Below are 22,198 nucleotides of genomic sequence, written 5' to 3' on the forward strand. Positions count from 1 at the left end.
TAAAACAGGAAAAAATTCTAGGTGATTCTAACGTGCAGCTGGAGTAGAGAATTGACTTGGATCCCTGTCTTCGAGGTAAATGCTCCAAATGATGGTATGATGATGGTAAGAGTTGCTGTTTCCTGAACTTGTAGTTCGCAGCAAGGTCATCACCCTTCTCCAGAATCCTGTGTGAAGGTCTTTACGTTTGTCTAGAGTCTCCGTTTAAGCCTGAAGGTGGTAGCTGTGTCACCATCTCGTATTTGAAAGCACCGAGGCTCACACAGAGGTGAAACAAGGCACTGAAGGCCACTGAAGTGGTAGGGCTCGACTGCCTGCCCAGAAGCCTCTTCAGCCATTGCTGGAACCAAAGCTCATAATAGTTTAGATGGCTCTCGTTCTTCTTGGAAAATCTGGCAGGGGACTTTTTTCTGGCACGGTTTCAAGGATGCTTTCAGACCGTGTGGTTTCAAGATCGTTTAGTTTGAGGAAAAGCACAGCGGCCTTGAATCCCGAGATTCATGTGTCCCCTAGAAAGAGGGGATAGAGGGGCAAGGTGAGTGAGGGACAGACAAGTTGCAAATGACTGATAGAGAAACCTTAAGGAATTTTCAAAGGTCGGAGAGCCCAGCTCTGTTTGAAGCTAGCCCTTGAAGCTAGCCCGTGGGTTGGAGTCCGTCACTTTATCCCTCTGTGCCCAAACCCCATGCTCCCCCAGATGAGCGAGGACAGAACTCCCGCTGCTCTCTCCAGTTATGCAAAATCTAAGATAACAGTGGGTAAACTGAGGCACTGACCAACAGCAAGCCAAACCGCAGACCCCCTAAGCCGTTTGCTCGGGGAGTAGCCGGGAGGCCATGGTGCCGGGGCTGGCTGCCACAGGGAGTCAGAGTAAGCCCGGGAGACGGGGAGGACACAGAACCCAAAGCAGAACCTCCCCAGGACTTGGGAGCCTGCGAAGAAAGCAGGCGAGAAGTGCAAAGAAAACGGGCCAGACATTGAGAAATAGCCCTTTCTTCCGTGTTTTGAACCACGTCCAAACCCAACTTCTAAGTTCGAATAAGGATTTGAAAATCAGCCTGGGGATCCCACGGAATCTAAATCCAGGTTAGTGTGTGCCTCTCCCTTATAAAGTCATGGAATAGCTGCATTCAGGGAATGGGATGAGTGCGGGTGGATGTTTCACTGCTTTTTCTTTCATTGCTTTTCTTTTCAAGAAAACTCCCCACCCTGGCATTCTGTGGCAGTCTGCAGTCCTCAGGGGCCTTTAGGCACATCCCGGCTTTGCTGCGCCCTGCACCAGCGCTATGGGGCGAGGCGTGTAGGGGTGGGTGGGGAGGGGGACACTCATTATATCGCAGAGGATACGTAGGCCCACAGATGCTAAGTGGGAGCCTGGAGGTCCCCCAGCAAACTGGGGCCGGGCCTGGCCTTGAATCCAGATCTTTGGACTCCAAGCTCAACGCTCCCTGTTTCCGTCCCATCAATGCTTCTGTGCAGACGCCCTCCTTGGCCCTTCCAGAGTACGGTAGATGTAGCTCATAAAATACAGTCAATTTCAGTAATCTGCGCTTGTGTTATTTATTTATTTATTTATTTGGCTCCACACCCAGCATAGAGCCCAACATGGGCCTTGATCTCACCACCGTGAGATGGAGACCTGTGCTGAGATCAAGAGTCAGATGTTTAACCAACTGAGCCACCCTGGCGCCCTGTGCTTGTGTTTTCTTCTATTTTTTTCAAGATTTATTTATTTATTTTGAGAGAGAGAGAGAGAGCATGCACAGGCAGGAGGGGCAGAGGGAGAGGCTCAAGCAGACTCCATGCTGAGAGCAGAGCCCAGTGTGGGGCGTGATCTCAGGACCCCGAGGTCACAATCTGAGCCAAAATCAAGGTCTGACACTTAACCGACTGTGCCTGCCCCCGCCCCCGGCGCCCCTCTGTGCTTGTGTTTTATTTATTTATTTATTTATTTATTTATTAAAGATTTTATTTATTTATTTATTTGACAGAGAGAAACAAGTAGACGGAGAGGCAGGCAGAGAGAGACAGAGGGAAGCAGGCTCCCCGCTGAGCAGAGAGCCCGATGCGGGACTCGATCCCAGCACCCTGAGATCATGACCTGAGCCAAAGGCAGCGGCTTAACCCACTGAGCCACCCAGGCGCCCCTGGCTTGTGTTTTAAAACACGCTTTCCTCTTAAAAAAAAAAAAGTTATAAAAGGGGCGCCTGGGTGGCTTAGTTGTTGAGTGGTTGCCTTCGGCTCAGGTCATGATCCCGGGGCCCTGGGATGGAGCCCCACATCAAGCTCCCTGCTTGGCGGGAAGCCTGCTTCTTCCTCTCCTGCTCCCCTGTTTGTGTTTCTCTCTCTCGCTGTGTCTCTTTCTGTCAAATAAAATCTTAAAAAAAAAAAAAAAGTTATTAAACAGCTTTCCTTTTAAACCAATACACAAACACATGATTTTTATTAAAAATCTCAAATAATATTGGGACGTCTGGGTGGCTCAGTGGGTTGAGGCCTCTGTCTTTGGCTCAGGTCATGATCCCAGGGTCCTGGGATCGAGCCCTGCATCAGGCTCTCTGCTTGGCGTGGAGCCTGCTTCCTCGTCTCTCTCTGCCTCTCTCTCTCCTTGTCTCTCTGCCTACTTGTGATCCCTGTCTGTCAAATAAATAAATAAAAATCTTTAAAAAAAATTTTTCAAATAATATAAGTCAAAATTCTCCCTTGACTACCTTCCTGGGCCCACTCTTCAGAGGTAACCGCCAATGACAGTTTGATGTGACTTTGCCTAGTCCTTTTCAAAAAAGCATTTTGCATGTGTTACTGATGGATTATTATAATCCCTAACCATCTTGCTTGCTTTAATTGCCAGCTGTGCATATGTGTGTAGAGAAAGCAAACATTCTAATATTACCTCCAGCAAGATAAAACCAGGATGGTACAACAGGATGGAAATTTAGAGCGGTGATTTAGAGCGGTGATTCTCCAACTTGGATGTGTGTATGAATCGCCCATAGATTTTTCTAAAATGCAGATTCTGGTTCAGTGGGTTTGGGGGAGGTGCTAGGATCCTGCCTGTCTAATAGGCCCCAGTGCATACAGATCCCGCTAGTTGTAGGCCACACTTTGAGTGCGGAGGGTTTGGAGCACCCGCTCTGGAATCAAACACACCTGCTGGGCCTTTCACTGGGAGCTGACCGAGCCAGGCAGGGGCGTAAGCCTTCTGTGCTTGTAAATCAGGGGTAAGAAGGATCCATAGGATTATTGTGAAAACAAAATGATCTGGGGCCCGTGAAGCAGAGCACACGGTGAGCGTTCCATAAATATAAGTTATTCGTGTGATCTAGAGACAAATACCATCAAGTCATCTGAGCCGAGCAGGAAACGCTGGCTGGTTGGCTGCACTTCGGGGCTGCCTGTGCTGACGCACTTCTCCGTTGTTCGTTTTGTGCCATCGTCATAAGGATATTTAATATGCTTTATGTGCTTCATTTCCATTCGGTTATGAGGAAACAGGCTCAGGGTGTTTGCAGGACTTAACCAAATCCATGCAGCTAAGAAGTAGCAGAAGCAAACTTACAATCCGGGGTCCAGGTCTGGCACTTGCTCTATACCCCACAGCTGACGTCTCTCATGGGTGGTGCGGACACTAGAACATCTCAGCATGGTTCCAGGGAAGGAAAGCGACAGGCTTCAGACTTTTTTTGCTCTCACATCTGGGAAAAGAATTTTGAAAAACTGTGTCCTCTGACACATTTTTAAATTCACTTCTGAAAACTTCTATCACAATTTTGGGGCGCCTGGTTGGCACAATCTGTTGAGTGTCCAACTCTTGATTTCTGCTTGGGTGGTGATCTTGGGGTCGTGAGATCGAGTCCCGTGTCGGGCCCTGTGATCAGCCTGGAGCCTGCTGGAGACTTTCCCTCTGCCCCTCCCCCTGCTTGCATACACACACTCTCTCTGTGTAGGATAAATAAACAAATCTTTAAGAAGAAAAAACTAACTTTTATCATAACTTTAAGTAGAGTGAATTTCCAGGTTGATTGTATATCATATATTTTGTTTCAAATACATTTTTGTCAAAGCCTTAAACCAGCAAACTCGGCCCTTGCAATTACGGAAAATGTCATAATTCCTAATTGGCAAAGCTGGACCTCGTTGTTTGAGCCGTCAGCCAAATCATACTTTGTGTCAGAAAAAGTCAGACTCTGTGTTGCGATTTGAGTAAATGTGTCCAACAGGTGTCCCTGTGTCAGCATCCTTATTCCCTGATTGTAACCTGAAAACAAAGACGAGGCCTTGGTAAAATAAAGCCAGCCCTGTTCTCTCTTTTTAAAAAGATTTTATTTATTTGTGTGAGAGAACGCACAATCAGGGGGAATGGCAGAGGGAGAAGGAGAAGCAGAATCCCTGCTGAGCAGGGAGCCCAATGCAGTACTCAATCCCAGGAGCCTGGGAGCATGACCTGAGCCACAAGCCGATGTTTAACGACTGAGCCACCCAGGCATCCTATGGCTAGCCCCTTCTCCGTGCCCCATTCTCCTGGGCCTCCCCCAGGAATGCTACATTCTCCAGCCGCCCCTTTGTCTGGGGGCATTCACACCCCAAGGGAGAGCATCAGGATACAGTTAGGATGGCGGGGAGTGGGCCTTTCTTTGGGGAAATGGTGAGGAGGGACCACTGTGTAAAAAGAACTGTAGACCCAGACAGCTGCCAGTCCAGCCATTTAAGAAAGGACTCCCCATGTGATGGAGGTTTGGGAAACTTATTCCCTGAAAGCCAGCCGGGTCCAAGCAGCCCCTGGACATGCCCGCATTTCCCACACTTGTGCTGACAGGAAGAATACTGGACCAGGGGCCCACTGGAGGTGCCGCCCGGGTTTTGCTTTATGAACATGACATCGCTCACTTTAGAGCTTGTGGGCCTTTGGGAATCTTTTGCTGCAGCTGGGACTGGGTCTGCCTCCCGTGGGCTCCCCAGCCACACCTGGACACACGTCCCATGTTTCTTCCCAGCTCGTCCTTTCCCAGTGAGTTGGCAGGAGCTCACACTATCAGGATGTCTCCTTGTTATAGTTCAGTGGAGGCCCAGAACAAGAGCGTAACTTCACGGCCACAGGTCAGTCCACGTGCCCCCACCAAGAAAGCTACTGGCCTTCCCAGGGTAGGCATCACAAGGCAAAAAAGCCTTGAAGGAGTCAGAAGAGCTGGTCTTCAGACCCCCATCCCCTGCCTCAGTGCAAGTCGCTTAGACTCATGCTCAGCTTGTCTGTTAAATGGGCTGACGTGGCAGCACTTAACCTAGCGTTCACAGGCTTTGACGTGGGGGCAGACCTGACTTTGCCGTTTACTAGTTGCATGACCTCGAGACAGTTACTTGCCTCTCTGTGCCTGTCTCCCCATCAGTAAGCAGGGGTGAGGACAGTGTCTCCCTCTCAGGCAGGGTGAGAGGGTGAATGAAACAATGACTATATAGTGTCGGGCCCACACAGCATGCTCAGTAAATATTATTGTTGCTGTTACGCTTGTTTTTTGTTCTCTGTAGGAATTACAGTCCAGGAAAAGCTGAGTGGAGTGAAGTCCTGCCTGAGATGCTCCAAGAGCAGGGCTGGGCTGGTGTGTGGCATTGTGTCCTTCCCAGGGTGGCAACGCGTTCTGAGGGGCCCTTAATACCTGTCACCCCATGAGTGACGAGAGCAAGCGCCCAGGCTCTCGTTACTGCCCTGAGCCCCGGCCATCTGCAGAGCCTACTGTCAGCATCTTCCTCTGGCCTTCACCCAGGAGCATTCTAGCTTCTGGCCTTCTTGTCGTCCTGGGGGAATTAGGCTCCCCACATCTCCCCTCAGCTAATGGCTTTGAGAGTGACCTGCTTTTGGGGTCCACCCCACTGGGCCTGTCAGAGACCTCTTGTTGCCCAGCTTCTGCCACTGTAGGCTCCTGTGCTCTCCGATGGTGGACGGGCCACAGATCCCCAACTAACTCACCTTTTTGTTTTAAAGCTGTCCTGTCTCAATTTCGTGTGGGCCTCTCCCAGCAGATTTGATTTGATTATTTTATTTTATTTATTAAAGATTTTATTTATTTATTTGAGAGAGAGGGAGAGAACACGAGCAGCGGTGAGGGGCAGAGGGAGAGAAGGAAGCAGCCTCCCCGCCAGGCCCAACGCAGGGCTCCATTTCAGGACCCTGAGGTCATGACCTGAGCCAAAGGCGGATTCTTAACCGACTGAGCCACCCAGGCACCCCCTCAGCAGGTTTTTTTTAAAAAGATTTTATTTATTTATTTGACAGACGGAGATCACAGGCAGGCAGAGAGGCAGGCAGAGGGGGAGGGAGAAGCAGGCTCCCTGCTGAGCAGAGAGCCTGATGCGGGGCTTGATTCCAGGACCCTGGGACCATGACCTGAGCCGAAGGCAGAGGCTTTAACCCACTGAGCCACCCAGGTGCCCCTCCAGCAGATATTTTTATGAAGAGTCTTGTCGCCACCCCTCCATCCCTTCTGCTTGGGAATTTTGTCATCTTTTCTTGCAAACTTTCACCTGGAAACTACTCCCTTGTCCTGGTCCTCAGTCTCAGAAACGTAAATAATGAAAGAAAACAGACACTCCAATCCACCATGGGATTTGCTGTTTCAAGGAATCCCTTTGTCAAGCAGAGAATCCTTTTGTAAAGTGAATAATTGCTCACTTTGGATTTCTGTCCAGGATTTTTCGTTCAGGAGTTTTCTCAGGAGTGGGCCCAGGCTGGTTTGTAAGCCTGGGGGATGGGGAGGCTCCTGGCCTCCCACTCTACCAACTGAAAGGGCTCGGGCTATGGCTTCTAGATCTTCTGATTACCTTTAATCCTTCCGCCGTCTTCCTGTCAGGGCGCTGGCCCGCCAACATCCATCACTCCGGCCCGGAAGGTGGTGACGGGTTTGTGTTTCTTGCTCTGTTTTGTTCCTTTGCTTCGCCAGTCGTGTCTCCATGGAAACAGGTGCGGCCTTTGTGTTGCCTTTGCTTTGGGCAAATCGATGCCTACTGGGGATTTTTCTTTGCTGTCTACCCACCCCCCCTCCCCAGTTTGGCATCAAAGGGAGAAGGGGCTGCAGCGGCAGCCAGCGCAGGGATTGACAGGAGCCCTCTGGGGGCCTGGAGCACCCGGGGTAGGGGAGTCAACTGTGAGTCCTCTGGCCGGGGACTCCGAAGCGCGGGGCCTGGCATGGCCTCCCCTTCAGGGTTGCGACAGGTGCAGTGTGAGGCAGTCAGATGGAGGGGAGCGCACAGTGGTCTGTAGACACTCAGCCCTCCAGGGCCCTCTGTGTTCCCAGAGGCAGCTGCTGGCCGCTGGGGCCAGTGGGCCGGATGGGTGAGCAGGCGTCTGTGCTGATCCTTTGGCAAGACCTCGAGGGAGAGGATTCTGACCTTTCTGGGCCCTGGTTTCTCCTGAGAGCATGGGAGATTTTAAATCTCTTTGGTGATGTGATGCCTTTGACCTTCAGGAAACCCCACATTTGGGTAAACTCGGCTAAGTTATTGTCACAAGCTTGTACACCCTGCATTCGATCCCAACCGGTGGGTTACCTGGTTTGAGATAATTCCTCAGATTGAGGATCCTCTCTTTAGACTAAGCATCTTACTCCTGATCCAGGTGCCCCCCCCCGCCCCCAGGCGCCCCCTCCTCTGGTCTAGGGGATCCTTCTGTTCCAGGCCAAAGCACAAATGTTGGTCTGAGCAGCCTGGGGCAATAGCAGATGTGCTTGGTGGCCTGCAGCACTGCCAGAGACTAGTTCACTAGTGAGTGGGCGAGGGCGCCCCCAGGGACGGGGCTTCTGGGGGCGAAGCAGCAGTGTTTGAAAAATACAGTCACCTCAGTCACTGTTACTGCAGCTTTGACCATCTCCATTATCCAAGTGGTGACCCAGTAGGTTTCTAGCAATACTGCACTCGGGCTAACTTTAATGCAGTCACTTTAGCTTCGTTGATTAAATCAGCAAACTCTAAACATCATTTTAATATCTGAACTCTCTCCCCATCTGCTTGTTAAATGCAGCCAAGGATATCTTTAACCTCAGATTTGCATTATCTGAGAGCCTCCCTCGGGATAGGACCCGGGGCATCCAGTGGGTCAGGTGATACACTTGTGGTGGCAAAGGGGGCAAAGGTCAAGTTGTCCAGTCTCCTGCCTGCAGAATGGGTACCTGACAAGGCTGCAGCTTTGGGGGCTCTAGCCTGGGAAATGAACTCTCCCACGCTTCTTTATAGTCCACGAGTTCCTTCTGGAATCTAACTGAAATCCCATCTCATTTTGTCCTGACCTTAAGAAAGATAGAGAACAGAGAGCGAGTATCCTTAATGATTGCTCAAAGACTCTTCATTCTCTGCTTGGCCTTGGCCAGAGACATCCCATTTTTGAGGGTTGTCTTCTAACTCTCCTTCAGCAGAACACTGCCCGAGTTTTCTGTTGGTAAGACAAGGGGAAAGGGGGCCGTCTCCCTGGCTTAGTGTGAAAATCAGATGAAGGCTCTGGGGACACACCACACCACGTGCCTGTCATGTGGCTCCCTTTCAGTCACCCCGGTTGACCCTGAATACACTTTATTCCCCGCGTTCCGTGCTGCCACTCAGAGTTCCTGCTTTCTTCACAGCGTCTCTCCAAGAAAGCCCCGGGACCCGTGGACCATCCTCCTCATTGTCCCTGGGCCCAGACAGGCCAGGTGGGGTGGGTGCCGCCCCCCCCCTCCCCCGCTGCTCCCGGCCAGTAGGCCAGGAGACAGGGGTGTGGGGGAGAAGGCCCTGGATGGCACCAACGCTGTCACTGTTTCTCAACGACCCTCGCCCCGCAGTGGGGACCTCTGACTCCTGGGCTCCCCCGGATGGCTGCAGCAGTGTTCCCCGTACCTGACAGCAAGGGGCCTTCAGCAGGGACAAATGGTTGCTGCTCTGTGGACAGCAACCTGGACCTGGGCTTTGTCTGAAGTGTGACGCTTGGAGCCGTGGGGACCCCTAAACCACAGGGAGGGAGGGCTCTAGAGGGGGCTAGCTGTTTATCTTTCTCCCTTTGCATGGACTACCTTACCTGTAGCCAACTGGTGGAGAACAAGGACTGGCACCCACTGCCTGGGTACCTGTCTATCTCTGCCTCCGTTGGTCTTGGGCTTCTCCGTGGCACACAGGAAGTGCCACAAAAAATAATTGCTCTAATGTCACTGGAGTTTTGACAAAACTTGCCTAGTGGAGCCATCTGATGTAAAATTTCTTTTCCTCCCTTTCTCCTGGTTGGCATATATTATATATATTGCTTCCTTGCTTTATGCTGGGCACTGACCTGGGTGCTGGGGTCGGAAACTGAATCAGACCAAAACAATCCACTGCCCATAGGGGCCACCAACTGCACACGTGATAGGTGACTAGTGATAGTCAGCATTGTGATAGGTGACTAGTGCTGCCACCTTGATGGTGCAGCAAGAATCTAACCAGCCAAGGCTGTGTGGGGGTGCGTCTTAGAATGCCTCTGGGAAGGCTTCTTGGAGGAGGACGACTGTGATCTGAATCCTGAACTAAAGAGTCGCAGCTGATCAGTGTGAAGCTGCTGGGGCCAAGGCATGGAGAGCTTGAGGAAATGTGCCAGGATCAGTGGTGGTCAGAGGAAGGAGCGGCCCAGGACTCAGACGTGCGTTGGCTAAAAAGCAGCAGGTCCCTAGAGGACTGGCGGGCCTAAACTGGGAGGGAGGTATCCCTTCTCTAGAATCAGATCTCTGTGGGGGGCCAGAAACAAAGGGCACCTCAGTGTTGACATTCCTTCTCTTCTCCAGCCTGTCACTAGGTCCCTTGATGTTTTCCCTGCAGCCACTGTCCCTCCCTCCTCCTCTCTTAGATAATAATTTGCTTCTCACCTCTGGGGTGGTGTCTCAGGCCTAGAAGCCCCCGGAATACCTGAGGCTCTTTGACTTGCTGTTGGGGATGGAGAATGGGAATTGCATGTTCCTTGTGCCTCAAGGGACTCTGATTCAGTAGGGGACCCTGGACCTTTGTCTTTCAGAAGCTCTCCAGAGCTCCTGCTGCACCCCTCCACCCTGCTCCAGGGAGCCTGAATGAACGCAGTGTTTCCCCACTGAGGCACTAAAGGATTTTCCCTGCTGGCTCTCCTTGCAGTTTCTTTCTCTTACTTTTACAGACGTTGTTACTGTTGCTTGTCTGTTTGTTTGCTTTGTTTTGTTTTTAAGTAGGTTCCACCCTGAGCACAGAGCCCAGTGCAAAGTCTGAACTCATGACCCTGAGATCAAGACCTGAGTCCTTTTTTCTTTTTTTAAAAAACTTTTTAGGGGCACCTGGGTGGCTCAGTGGGTTATAGCCTCTGCCTTCAGCTCAGGTCATGATCCCAGGGTCCTAGGATCAAGCCCCGCATCGGGCTCTCTGCTTAGCAGGGAGCCTGCTTCCTCCTCTCTCTCTCTGCCTGCCTCTCTGCCTACTTGTGATCTCTGTCTGCCAAATAAATAAATAAAATCTTTTTATTTATTTGAGAGAGAGAGCAAGCGAGAGCATGAGCAGAGGGAGCAGCAGGCAGAGGAAGAAGCAGGCTCCTTGCTGAGCAAGGAGACCGATGCAGGACTTGATCCCAGGACCATCATGACCTGAGCCGAAGGCAGGTGCTTAACAGACTGAGTCGCCCAGGCATCACAAGACCTGAGTCTTGGTCAAGAGTGGGACGCTTGAGGCGCCTGGGTGGCTCAGTCGGTTAAGGGTCAGCCTTGGGCTCAGGTCATGATCCTGGGGTTCTGGGATCACAGGGCTCCCTGCTCAGTGGGAAGTCTGCTTCTCCCTCTCCCTCTGCTGCTCCCTCTGCTTTTGCTCTCTCTCCCCCTCCCCCATCAAATAAATAAATAAAATCTTTTTTTTTAAAAAAAGGTCAGACACTTAACAGACTGAGCCACCCAGAACCCCTGCTGCTTATTTTTAAATCTCTCCCTTTATTCCTCCAATGGGAACCTCTATCATCTTGTTTTGGGCTTTCCTACCTTTTAAAAAGATATTGTTAGATAGTGCAATGGGGGCATGAAGAGGTAAAAGTTGCTCAAGGTCACAGAGAAGCCAACACCCCTGTGGAGAATCTGCGGTGTCTTCAGCCTACTCAGAATATCTTGCTGGGGCAGAAGGCCCAAGTGTCCAGAGCCCCAGATGTTTGCAGAAATGGGACAAGGGTCAGCTCTTTAGACATCTGCTGCCTTTTTATTAGGAGGTGGTGTCTTTTTGCCTCCCTCCAGTGGGTTCCAGGCCTGCACCATGACAGCTGGCATAGACAGGCAGGTCTAAGGACCCAGAGGGGGCCCCACAGGACTAGCCAAGAGGGTCCTTGGCTTTGTGCAGGATAAAAAGCAAATGCAAGCCAGGAGGAAATGAAAGCAGAATTTACTGAATAGCCTAAGTGATAGAGTACAGCAGACAAAGTATCTAAAAGACTCAGAAAGGAAAGGAGACTTTGTCTCATTGTCGCTGGAGTTAGGGGTTCACACAGGAAAAGGGTCCAAGGTGCCCCTCCAGGAATCCGGGGAGGGATCAATCAAAGGGAGTATCAGGTGAACAACAGGTGTTCTCCCATAAGTCACCGAAGGCGGGGGTATTGATGCCAGTGTGGGCCGAGGTTTGTTCAAAGTTAATGTCCTGGAACACGTTTGGGACCCGGTTCTTCTTAGATGTTATCAGGTGTTTTGGGATGAGGATGAAACTCAGAGAACACTGGGGTGCCTGGGTAGCTCAGGAGTTAAGCAACTGCCTTTAGCTGACTACGGTCATGGTCCCTGCTGGGCGGGAAGCCTGCTTCTCCCTCTCCCACTCCCCATTTGTGTTCCCTCTCTCTCTGTCTCTCTCACTGTCAAATAAATAAATAAAATCTTGAAAGGAAGGAAGGGAGGAAGGAAGGAAAAATGGAAGGAAGGAGCTCAGAACTTTTCAGTTCCTTGCTTCCCCCTGGGAATGGGAAAGTAGCTTCTTTGATTTACCCATATGGAAGGTGAACTATAGAGCGTGAGGGGCACCTGGATAGCTCATTCAGCTAAGCGTCGGACTCTTGATTTCAGCTCAGGTCATGATCTCAGGGTCCTGGGATCGAGCCCCATGCTGGCTCCGAGCTCAGTGGGTGTCTGCTTCTCTCTCTCTCTCTGCCCCTCCCCCAGCTTGTGCTCTCTTTCCAATAAATAATTAAAATCTTAAAAAAAAGAAAGAAAGAAAGAAAGAAAAATACAGAGCGTGAGTAAATGGGGCCTTTCTAAAAATGGAGTCCCCTTCAGCTTCCCTGTCTCACTATCATTGTCTGCATTTGCTCGACCCGCTTACTTGGACATCTGTTCTCCTAACATTATCTGTCCATAAATCTTGCTTCGGAGTCCTGGGTGGCTTAGCTGAGGACAAACGAAGCCTGCAATCCACGACCAGACCTTCACTGTGGCTATACGTGGGCGTGACCGCTGCTGCGCGTGCTCGCTGGCGGGCACCAGCACCTGACTCTCAGGCGGAGGCTGCATGTGTGTAGTGGTCCCCGGGGCTGCAGGGTTGGGCTGTTGGGCTGCCTTTGGAAGGAGCCCCTTCTGCAGGCTTCTGTGGTAGCTTAATGCTATTGTAATTCTTGGTTTCTGTGAAGAAAATAAATTTTCGTTTTGTGTATCCAGACGTACAGTAGGTGCTCACTGAGTATTTTTTTGAGTGGCAGTGAATGCACACGGAATAATTAGAAGTTTGTGTGGGAAGGAAAAGACTCCGTTTCCCTGGGATGTTTAGAAGACCTCCTGGATAACGTGGGGCCACTGAAGGAGTGCTCCTCCCAGGCTCTGCCCAGAAGAGCCGCTACGAGGGGAGGGAGGGGTACCTCGTCCCATTGCCCACCCTCACAGCCCCTCAGCGCTCTCTCCCCTTTCCCAGACCAGCAGAACACCTTCAGTGCTGGGGGTGGCCTGGAAGAACAGAGGGAGACCAGTCCTGGCTGTTGGAGGAGCCCGCCGCATGGACAGGGGAACTCGAACTAACTCTTGATGGCTGGACAGGGCTTGCTTAGGAGGACAGAGGTGAGGATTCTAGAGTGCGGTCTGGGAATCAGTGGCATCACCATTGCCCGAGGGCTCGTTAGACACACAACTTCTTGGCCTTGAGGGACCTAGGGAGCAGGAGCTCTGGGGCTGGGGCCCAGCAGCATGTGTTCAGCCCACACTAGGGGTGAACGTGCGGAGCGCTAATGCAGACAGAGAAGGGGTCTGAGCCTCCTAAGAGTGACAGGGGAGCCGGGAAGCCAACCTCTATTGTTTTAGATGCGTTGTTCTGTTGGTGACACAGACAGAAGACAGGACGGGGACAGGAAGGGCAGCTGGGAGGCATCAGAGAAGCAGATGTGGCGTGAGCTTGAGGTTTGCAGATCTCAGCCGCACTGTTGGTGGCCTTGGGGACAGACAGCAAAGCCAAATGGCCCTGTGACGGGATAGTGAACAGGCCTGGTGGCACATTTAGTCTCGTGCACCCTTTTCTTTAAAATGTTTAAAATGACATGTGTCCTGTCGTATTCCTATAGGCTGGTCATGGAAAAAGGTAAGAAAGAAGCAAAGGAAGAGAAACAGAAATCTACCGTCCAAGACAAGCATTGATAGAAGGCATGTTTCCTGCTGGCCCTTTTTCCCATGCATGTTTCCTTGGGGGATCTGAAAGCATAGCATTCTGTATTCATTTGCATCCTGCATTCTTTGCTTGACAAAATAGCATAAGCATTTCCTGATGTGCTTTCAGGCTATCTCTTCTTATGGTCACAGGAGCTCCCGTAAGTTGGCCAGGGTGGTGCTGGTAAGGAAGGAGTAAGCGAGGCCCTGAGAGAAAAGGACTTGGTCCATGACCTTCAGACAGTAGAGAAGGCAATAGTCACACGGTCTGGGTGTGTCACAAATTACAAAGAAAATTTGTGTGTCACAAATTACAAGGCAAAAAAGGAGATGATGGGGCGAGCCATAGATTAAGATAGACTTAAAGGACAAATGACATTCACGACTAATCAGATCGCAGTGTCCAGGGATGTACATTTGGAGAGTAGAGGAATGCAAGGAAGTGATGACTACAAAAGTCAGTGTGTGACATGGGGAGGGGTCAGGTAGTGTCTGGCAATGTCTCCTTTCTTGACAGGGATATTTACAAGGTGTTGTCTTACGATAATTCATTAAGCTTACATTTGGTAGGGCAGTTTTCTTTGTTCTTTTTATTATTATTATTATTATTATTATTATTATTATTTTTAGGATTTATGTATTTGAGAAAGAGAGAGCACCAGTCAGGGGAGGGGTGGAGGGAGATGGAAAAGCAGGCTCCCTGCTTGAACAGGGAGTCTGATGTGAGGCTTGATCCCAGGACCCTGGATTCATGACCTGAGCTGAAGGCGGATGCCCAACCAACTGAGCCATCCCAACAACTGCAGATTTATGGGTTCCGTTTTGGTTGACTTTGAGGGCTGGCTGAGATGTGCTGTGGGGACAACGGTGATGGAAGGCCCTTGCCTGAAATGGGGAAGTTCTGAAGGAGATTGATCAGGTCAGGAGTGCACGTGTGTCAGCCATGAAATATGTGTGGTGTGTGCAGAGCTGCGGGGTGCCCTGACCAGTCTTGCTCTTTCTGGTTGGTTCAAAGACACAGACCCAGCGGCGCCTGGGTGGCTCAGGGGGTTAAAGCCTCGGCCTTCGGCTCAGGTCATGATCCCAGGGTCCTGGGATCGAGCCCCGCATCAGGCTCTCTGCTCTGCAGGGAGCTTGCTTCCCCCTTTCTCTCTGCCTGCCTCTCTGCCTACTTGTGATCTCTGTCTGTCAAATAAATAATCTTAAAAAAAAAAAAAAAAAAAGGACACAGACCCAAACACTCAACATCACTCACTTCTCAGAATCCCCTTCCTCGGGGCACCTGGGTGGCTCAGTGGGTTAAAGCCTCTGCCTTTGGCTCAGGTCATGATCTCAGGGTCCTGGGATGGAGCCCCACATCGGGCTCTCTGCTCTGCGGGGAGCCTGTTTCCCTTCCTCTCTCTCTGCCTGCCTCTCTGCCTACTTGTGATCTCTGTCAGATAAAAAAAAAAAAAAAAAAAAAAAGAATCCCCTTCCTTAGCCTGGTCCATCTGTTTCTGTAAAGTAATGGTTCTTTTCTTTCTAAGCCCTTAGCCTCCCCACCCACTCCCACATATGGCCCCTCTTTCCTCTGACTCCTTCCCATTGCTCTGGACAAGCCCAGGGAGGTGGTGCCAGGGCCATCATGGGGCGTACCTAGGAAAGGGGACAGTGGAGGAGCCCTGTGACCTAAGCGTACCCTTTCTCCAGGCAGACATACTAGAGGGCTTTTTCTGACCCTGGACTTCCGAGGCCCAGAAGTGCGGTTTAGAACTGGGACTTGGGTTTCTAGCTGGATTCTGCCTCTCTCTGCCTGGACTGGCAGGTTTCTTAGAACGAGGCCAAGGCTCTGAGCTTGGCAGAGGCTGAGGACATCAGTGAGGAGAGGCTAGTGCTCACCCCTGCTCAGGAGAAAGGGGTCTTTGCCCTTCCCCACCCTTCCCAGAAGGATGTGGAGGGACTCGTCTTTTGGGGATCAGTGGCCCGCAGCCCTTGGTCTCCCCCGGAGAGTTGTCACAAAGGGCTCCAGGGCTTCATACTGCCAAGGAGGAGGGGCTCCCCTTTAGGTTCCAGAATAGCACTGTCTGATAGTACTTCCAGCAGTGTTGGTAACGTTCCAAAATATCCTGCTCAACGTGATGACCATTAGCCTGGATGGCCAGTGAACAAATGAAATGTGGTAGTAATGACAGAGGAACTGAATGTTAAATTCCATTTCAATCAATTCCATTTCAATCAATTACAATTGAAGCTTAGATTGGCCCAGGTGATGAGTGGCTCCTTATTGGACAGCACAGTTCTAGAAGGAGTGGGTCTCTGAGAAAGACACAATGGCTAAGTCGAGATGTTTCAGAACTGCCTGCCACCCTCTTTCCTCCGCGCCCACGTACACACATTACACATTTCAGGAAGGCCCTGGATACAATGTCCTTTTCTAACAAAGTCCACTGTTTAAATGTTCTTATCTTGAGCGAGGCAGAGCTGCTGTTGACCTCAAATGCACCCCCACGTATGGCCTCTCTTTGTCCTTGTGCCATCGGAGCTGAGCGGGGTAGGACCTCTGGAAACATTGCACCTGGGCAGTCCGAGTCCAGCAGTCACAGGCCTCAAAGCCCCGGGGTCCCACCCTGGCATGCCTGTGCGGCTCCCCGCTTCTCCCCTCCAGCAGGAAAGAATCTGGTCCCTGTGGATGCCTGGTAGCTGACCAGTGGGCGCACTGGCCGTGACTGCGGTGCAGTTACTGGGCTAACCAGCCCACAGGGGCGGTTTTGATCTTACTTCCTAGTTGAACAGCTTGGCCTCAAGTAAGAAACGCTTTTACTTTCCAGAAAAAGGTGGAGGGCTGGGGGCAGTTTTGGGTTTCTTGGCTGTATATAGGTATGTATTTTTGAGCAAGGTGGGCGGTGGTGCTGAAGGGGCACTAGGTATTCATCAGATGAGATGGTTCCCTTACCCCCTTGCCCTGGCCTCCGTTTCCCCAGCATCCAGGGCCTGGAAACACCCTGTGATGTTTGCTGGATGAATGAAGGAGTCACTTCTTCTGGCAGAGCACCCTCTTCTTCTACTCTGTCTCTAGTCTCCTTCTGTTCACTCCTCCTCTCTCCCTGCAGTCCCTGCAAGCCCTTTCTCCTCTCTGCTCTCTTTCCAGCCCAAGCTCTCAGAGGCCTGCTTCATTTTCCAGCACACTAACCGTTCCCTAGTGTGTCATGACCCACCACTTCCAAACATTCCAGAAAGTACCCCTGCACTGCTGTCTCCCTGCGGCCCCATGGCTTTTGGGACTCTCTGCAGGTCACATGAACAGTCCTCATCAACAGGGGAGTCATTGTCTCCTGGCCTGCTCCATGCGGATCTGGACAGAGGCCCTCTGTGCCGGCAGGATTTCCTGTGTGCTGGTTGCCCTCCGTCTGGCGAGCCCGAGGAGCGCCCCCTTCTGTCTGGTGACTCTGGCGATTCTACCCCTCAGCGCCTCCTGCCTGACTTTTTTAAGTCTCCAGTTCTTTTTCTTTCTCTCTGTCTCTCTTTCCTTTCTTCCTTCCTTCCTTCCTTCATAGAGAAAGAGAGAGAGAGAGAGAGAGAGAGAGTCCCTTGCAGGCTCCACGCCCAGCTCAGAGCCCGACACAGCCTGCAGGGCTCTATTTCCCAACCCTGAGATCACGACCTGAGCCAAAATCATGTCTGACGCTTAACTGACTGAGCCACCCAGGAGCCCCTTTAGTTCTTTTTCTTGTGCTTCTGCCTCTGCCTGCTACTCCCCCTGCTTGTGCTCTCTCTCTCTCTCTGACAAATAAATAAAACACACACACACACACACATATATATATATATCATGAAATTTACCATTTTAACCATTTTTAGGGGGCGATTCAGCGGCATTCAGTCTGTGCACTGTATAGTCGTCCGTCACCATCATCCGTTTCCGGAACTTGTTCGTCACCCCCAACAGAAACTGTTCATCGGACACAGACTTCTTCCCCCATTCCCTCAGCCTCTGGTAGCCTCTAGTCTAGTTTCTGTCTCTAGGAATCTGTCAGTTCTAGGTAACTCATCGAAGTGGAATCATACAGCTTTTGTCCTCTTGTGTCTGGCTTTTAGCGTGTTTTCGAGCATCTGTCAGAACTTCATTCCCTTTTATGGCTGAGGAATACTCCCCTCCTTCCTTCTGTGTACACTGCATTTTGCTTATCCGTTCACCTGTGGATGGACACTGGGTGGTTTCTGCCTTTGGGACAGTGTGAATAATGTTCTTCTGAACATGGGTGTGTCTACACGTATCCGTTTGACTGCTGCTTCCAGGTCTTCTGGGTGTACGCCTTAGGAGTGGAATCCCTAGCTCATAGGGTAATTTTGTGTTCACCTTTGTAAGGAGCTACCAAACTGTTTTCCCCCATGCGTGCCCATCCCTCCGGCAGTGCACCTTATTATTTTTTTAAATTCTTAATTTCAAACTACAGAGATAATGCCTGTTTGTGGAAAAACTTCAAAGGACGCAGAGCTACATGACGTACACAGAAGCGAACCCCTCCCGCAGCCCCACCTCTAAGATAACCGCTACTTAGGGTCTGCTGTGCACGCCTGTCCCGAGAGGCGAGTACACACCAGACGCCTCCGCAACACCAGCGTGGTGGGCACAAGGCCCACTCATTTGGCTTTTTCATGTCATTCCGTGTTGGCCCCTGAAGGTCTTAGCCGCATGCTCTTCCATTTTGGGCATGTCTCTCGTATTATTTATTGGTTTGTGGGTCCTGAGAGACGAGTGGGGGTGCTCCCCCTTGTCCCCTTGTCGCTCTTGCCAACTGCTCTGCGCCTACTGCCTTGCCCAGCTTGCCCACATGGGCCACCGTCTCACGGGATCGCAGCCTGTTTGGGGGAAAATGAGAGCTGAGCTTGGTTTGGGGAGGCCCTGCTGCCCAGAACCCCCTTCCCCACCGGGCTCAGGTATTCCCAACTCACTCTCCACTCCCGGGGCGGCCACGCTAAGCTAAGCTGAGCTGAGCTGTGAGCGGCTTTGGGAGGGAGGGCCACCCACCTTCTGGAAGGGGCCACCTTGGCCAGGCATGCCCTCCCCTCTGGGAATTCCGGGGAGTCAAGTAACTTAGAGCTGGGTGGAGAGGTGAGCAGTGGGCTGGTGAGAGAGAGAGAGAGAGAGAGAAAATGAGTCTGGGCTCTGGTGGTTTACAGCACTGAGAAGGTGCTTGTGGGGACGGGCAAGACATCCAGTGCCCCCCCCCTCCCATTAGGAAAGACCCAGTTTAGGCCTGGCAGAAGTCCACCTTTCAAGCCAAGGACCGGCCGTCTTTTGCCAGCACCTTTTTCTGCAGAGCCCCAGGCAGCTGGTGGGAGAGTACAAAGCGGCCTGGAAAATCCATAAACTGCATAATCAGCCCCTGCATCTTGGCCGCTTGACTCTGTTTATTGCTTCCTGTCCCCGAAAGCCCTTTACAAACAGAGCGGCTTTGAGGGGGGTGAGCTGGACCTGGTGGGTGGCCTGCTCCTGCCAGCGGGCCCTGAACCCACGCATTCTCCTGAACTCCTTGCTGCTGCCCCAGCAGAGCTCCGGGAGGGTGGGAGCCCCCGATCGCCTGAGAGTGGGAGAGGACCCCTCCTGGCCAAGGAGAGTAAACCCCCAGAGAGCTGTTTACTTTGCAGCTGACGAAGGACAAGGATCCCATTTCTACCAGTTTCCTTGAGGGCCTGGAGGTGAAGCTGTGAGGAGGCGCAGGAGGGGAGAAGGTGAAAACCTTCGCCTCTGAACTGTGCAAGGTGGGGAGGGGAGCAGGGGACCATTCCCGGGGATCTCAGGACAGCCCTGCTTCCAAGGGCTATGGGACTTGCTCAAAACCTGGTTTATTCTTGTATTACTTTTTAAAAAGTTTTTCCTTTGACTGACTTTTCTCCCATCTCTCCCACCACCGCCTCCGGGAGGAGGGAGCAAGAGGTGACTCTTTGAGGGAAGAGCTGCCCCCAGACAGAGTTGCTCTAGACACTGCCAGGGTGCCTCTGAGGGCTGTTTGCTGTCCTTCCCTTGCGTCTAGGGGAGGGTCGGGGCCATGAGGCACCTGTGTGGCACCTGTGTGGTTGGGGGGGGATGCTGTGCTCTCGAAAGGGCAGGAGGCATAGGTAGGCGGTTTTCCCAGTGCTGGGGCTGCCCCTCCCAGCCAGATGTGGCCAAATGGTCCCTCTCTCAGACCCAGGGCTCCCCATCTCGCACACCCTCTGCCCAGGGTGGTTGGAGGCCTCAGTTCTCATCCTGCCTCTGCTACCTTGCTCTTCCTTCTTTTACTTGGCTTGCTGAGATGACTGAGCACAAGGCCTTGATTCAAAAAGCAGGGGGACAGGGGTGCTTGGGTGGCTCGGTCCTTAAGCATCTGTCTTCGGCTCAGGTAATGACCCTGGAGTCCTGGGAGCAAACCCCACATCAGGCTCCCTGTTCAACGGGAAGACTGCTTCTTCCTCTCCCACTCCCCCTGCTTGTGTTCCCTCTCTCACTATCTCTCTGTCAAATAAATAAATAAATAAAATCTTTTTACAGATATTTAAAAAATAAATAAAAAGCAGGAGGATGGCTTGGGCTGTGTCCGGTCTCTGTGCAGACCTGCCATGGGGGAGAGGCCGTGGGTCTGCTAGTACTTTCCCACTTGTCTAAGCAGACTTCTACAGCGGACCCGTGTGTGTCTGAGCCTGTCTTGGTTGTGCAATGCCGAGCGGCCCCACCCTCCCGGCTCCTTCCTGAAAGTGAAATGTGACTGCCCTTGCTCAAGAACAAAAGCCCCAAGTTCAGCCCCACATGGCAATGATTTTCAAGTGTGGCCACTTCCTCCTGTGGGGCCTACAGCTGAGTGTTGAGGACAGACCAGGCCCCGGACAGGGAGGTCCTGCTGGGGGTGGGAGAGGGAGCCTCGTGCTGGTCCCTCTGGGCCTGGGGCGGCTGTGGCAGAGGAGGCCTGTGGCAGGACGACTCCGTCTTCCCACCTCCGCTCTGCTTCCCTGCTCCGGGGCCACCTCCACACAGTGTTTCTGCTCTTGCTCCAGGATACCCGGGGGCGGGGGGAGGGGGGACCATTGGAGCCTGTTTCTCCCCTTGCCCACGCAGAGATCAGAGGCCCACCAGTGTAAGTTCAGTGTCAGTAAGTTAAGTGCGGTAAGTGGTTGGGAGTGTGGGCTTTGGGGAAGAATCCTGACTCGCCACTTCCTGGCTGTGAGACCGCAGGCGAGTTAATTCCTCTGTGTCTGTCTCAGTCTCTTCATCTACCAGATAATCTGCTTCCTACCCTGCGGGGTTGTTCCGAGAATCCCGTGTAGGTGAAGTGCCTCACACAGGGCCAGAGTGGGTCCCTGCCACATGGGACGTGCCCAGCCTGGAGCCTGGCAGAATGGAAAGGGCTGGTGGACTCCTCCTCCCCACGGCTCGCCCCCCTCACCCCCCGCCCCCCTGTACTGTAAACTGTACTGTACTGTAACTGTGCTGTAAACTGTGAAGTACGGTGCACACTTAAAGCACCACCATTTGCGTCAGCTGGCGTACTCAGAGTGAGAAAATAATCTATTTCAGTATCCTTAAATGAGGAGGGTCAGCAGACCATAGCTGGAACTCCCGGCTGTGTCCCACTGTAGAAGCTGGGCTTCCATTCTCTCCTTGCCTGCTCATCCTTCCCCCTTGGTTAATTTGGTGGGAGCACACATAGCTTCACCATCTGCAAAGGTGGCAGGAAACCGAATTCACCCTGTGTCTGTGGGCCTGATAATCCCCACAGCTCCACTGTTATGTATACATAGCCCTTGAAGGATGAAATCAAGCCTGTGTTTACTGCCAGCAAGCAATGCTTGAGCACTTGCTAGATACATTGTGAACAAGGAACCAACAAGGAACCCAGGGACTAAGGAACAGCCAGCTGCTTTTCCATCGTCCCAGCGATTGCTGGCTGCTTCCCAGGCTGTTGCCTCACAGCCCTTAGGTCTGGATAAACCTTGCAACCCACCATAGGCTGGGGCTGTTCTGGCCACGCCTTTTGTCCGAGCCAGCCCCTCATGCCCACTCTGTGACGGGAGGAAGAGCATGCAGGGTCCGCACATCCCAGGCCGGGTTTTTCCCCTTGAGAGACAAAGCGGGTGCAAGTCTGGGCTTGTGGGGTGGTTTGATAGAGCCTTTGTTTGCTGACTGTTGACTAAGCCCAGGTGTGCAGACCCAGTGTTTATAGAATCCTGGTTGTCTCCGGCTGGAATGAAGCAAGTAGGTGCTTGGGAGAGGGGGAGGTATCATGGATAATCCAAAAGTCATTTGTTTAGGGCCTGGAGCCAGAGAGAAGGTATTTTTGCAGATCTCCCTAAATCAGTCTGACTGGAACTCTCTTTAATGCGTGCCTATAGTATACGGGCCATGAAATTCAGTCCGGACACCTGGGAACCATCTGGGGACTTAGGGCACACACAGAGGCAGTCAGTGGGGAGAAGGGCCTGGAGATCATCTCAGTCCTCCTTGCCCATTTTTCAGATGGGAAGCTGGAGGCCCCGGAGGTAAAATGACCTGCCCAAGGTCAGCCGGCTGGTTTGTCATGGCGCTAAAACTAGAATCCAGAGCTTTATATTGCGTCACCCTGTGAGCTGGGGGTCCTCACACTTTACTGGGC

At 52.0% G+C, this 22,198-nt stretch overlaps 1 protein-coding gene across 3 annotated transcripts in view; it reads left to right on the plus strand.

Moving 5' to 3' along the window:
* CUEDC1 (CUE domain containing 1) overlaps positions 1–22,198 on the plus strand; it is an 82,454-nt gene that overhangs the window by 27,060 nt on the left and 33,196 nt on the right. The window contains exon 1 of one of the 3 annotated variants that reach the window (XM_032320355.1): positions 20,410–20,683. The exons of the other annotated variants lie outside the window; for them this stretch is intronic. The gene's annotated coding sequence lies outside the window, so the exon portion shown is untranslated. Of the gene's footprint in view, positions 1–20,409; positions 20,684–22,198 lie in introns of those variants that run through there. 3 annotated transcript variants of the gene reach the window in all.

This window comes from Mustela erminea, chromosome 18, assembly GCF_009829155.1.
Source record: "Mustela erminea isolate mMusErm1 chromosome 18, mMusErm1.Pri, whole genome shotgun sequence".
In the NCBI taxonomy this organism is placed as follows: Eukaryota; Metazoa; Chordata; class Mammalia; order Carnivora; family Mustelidae; genus Mustela; species Mustela erminea.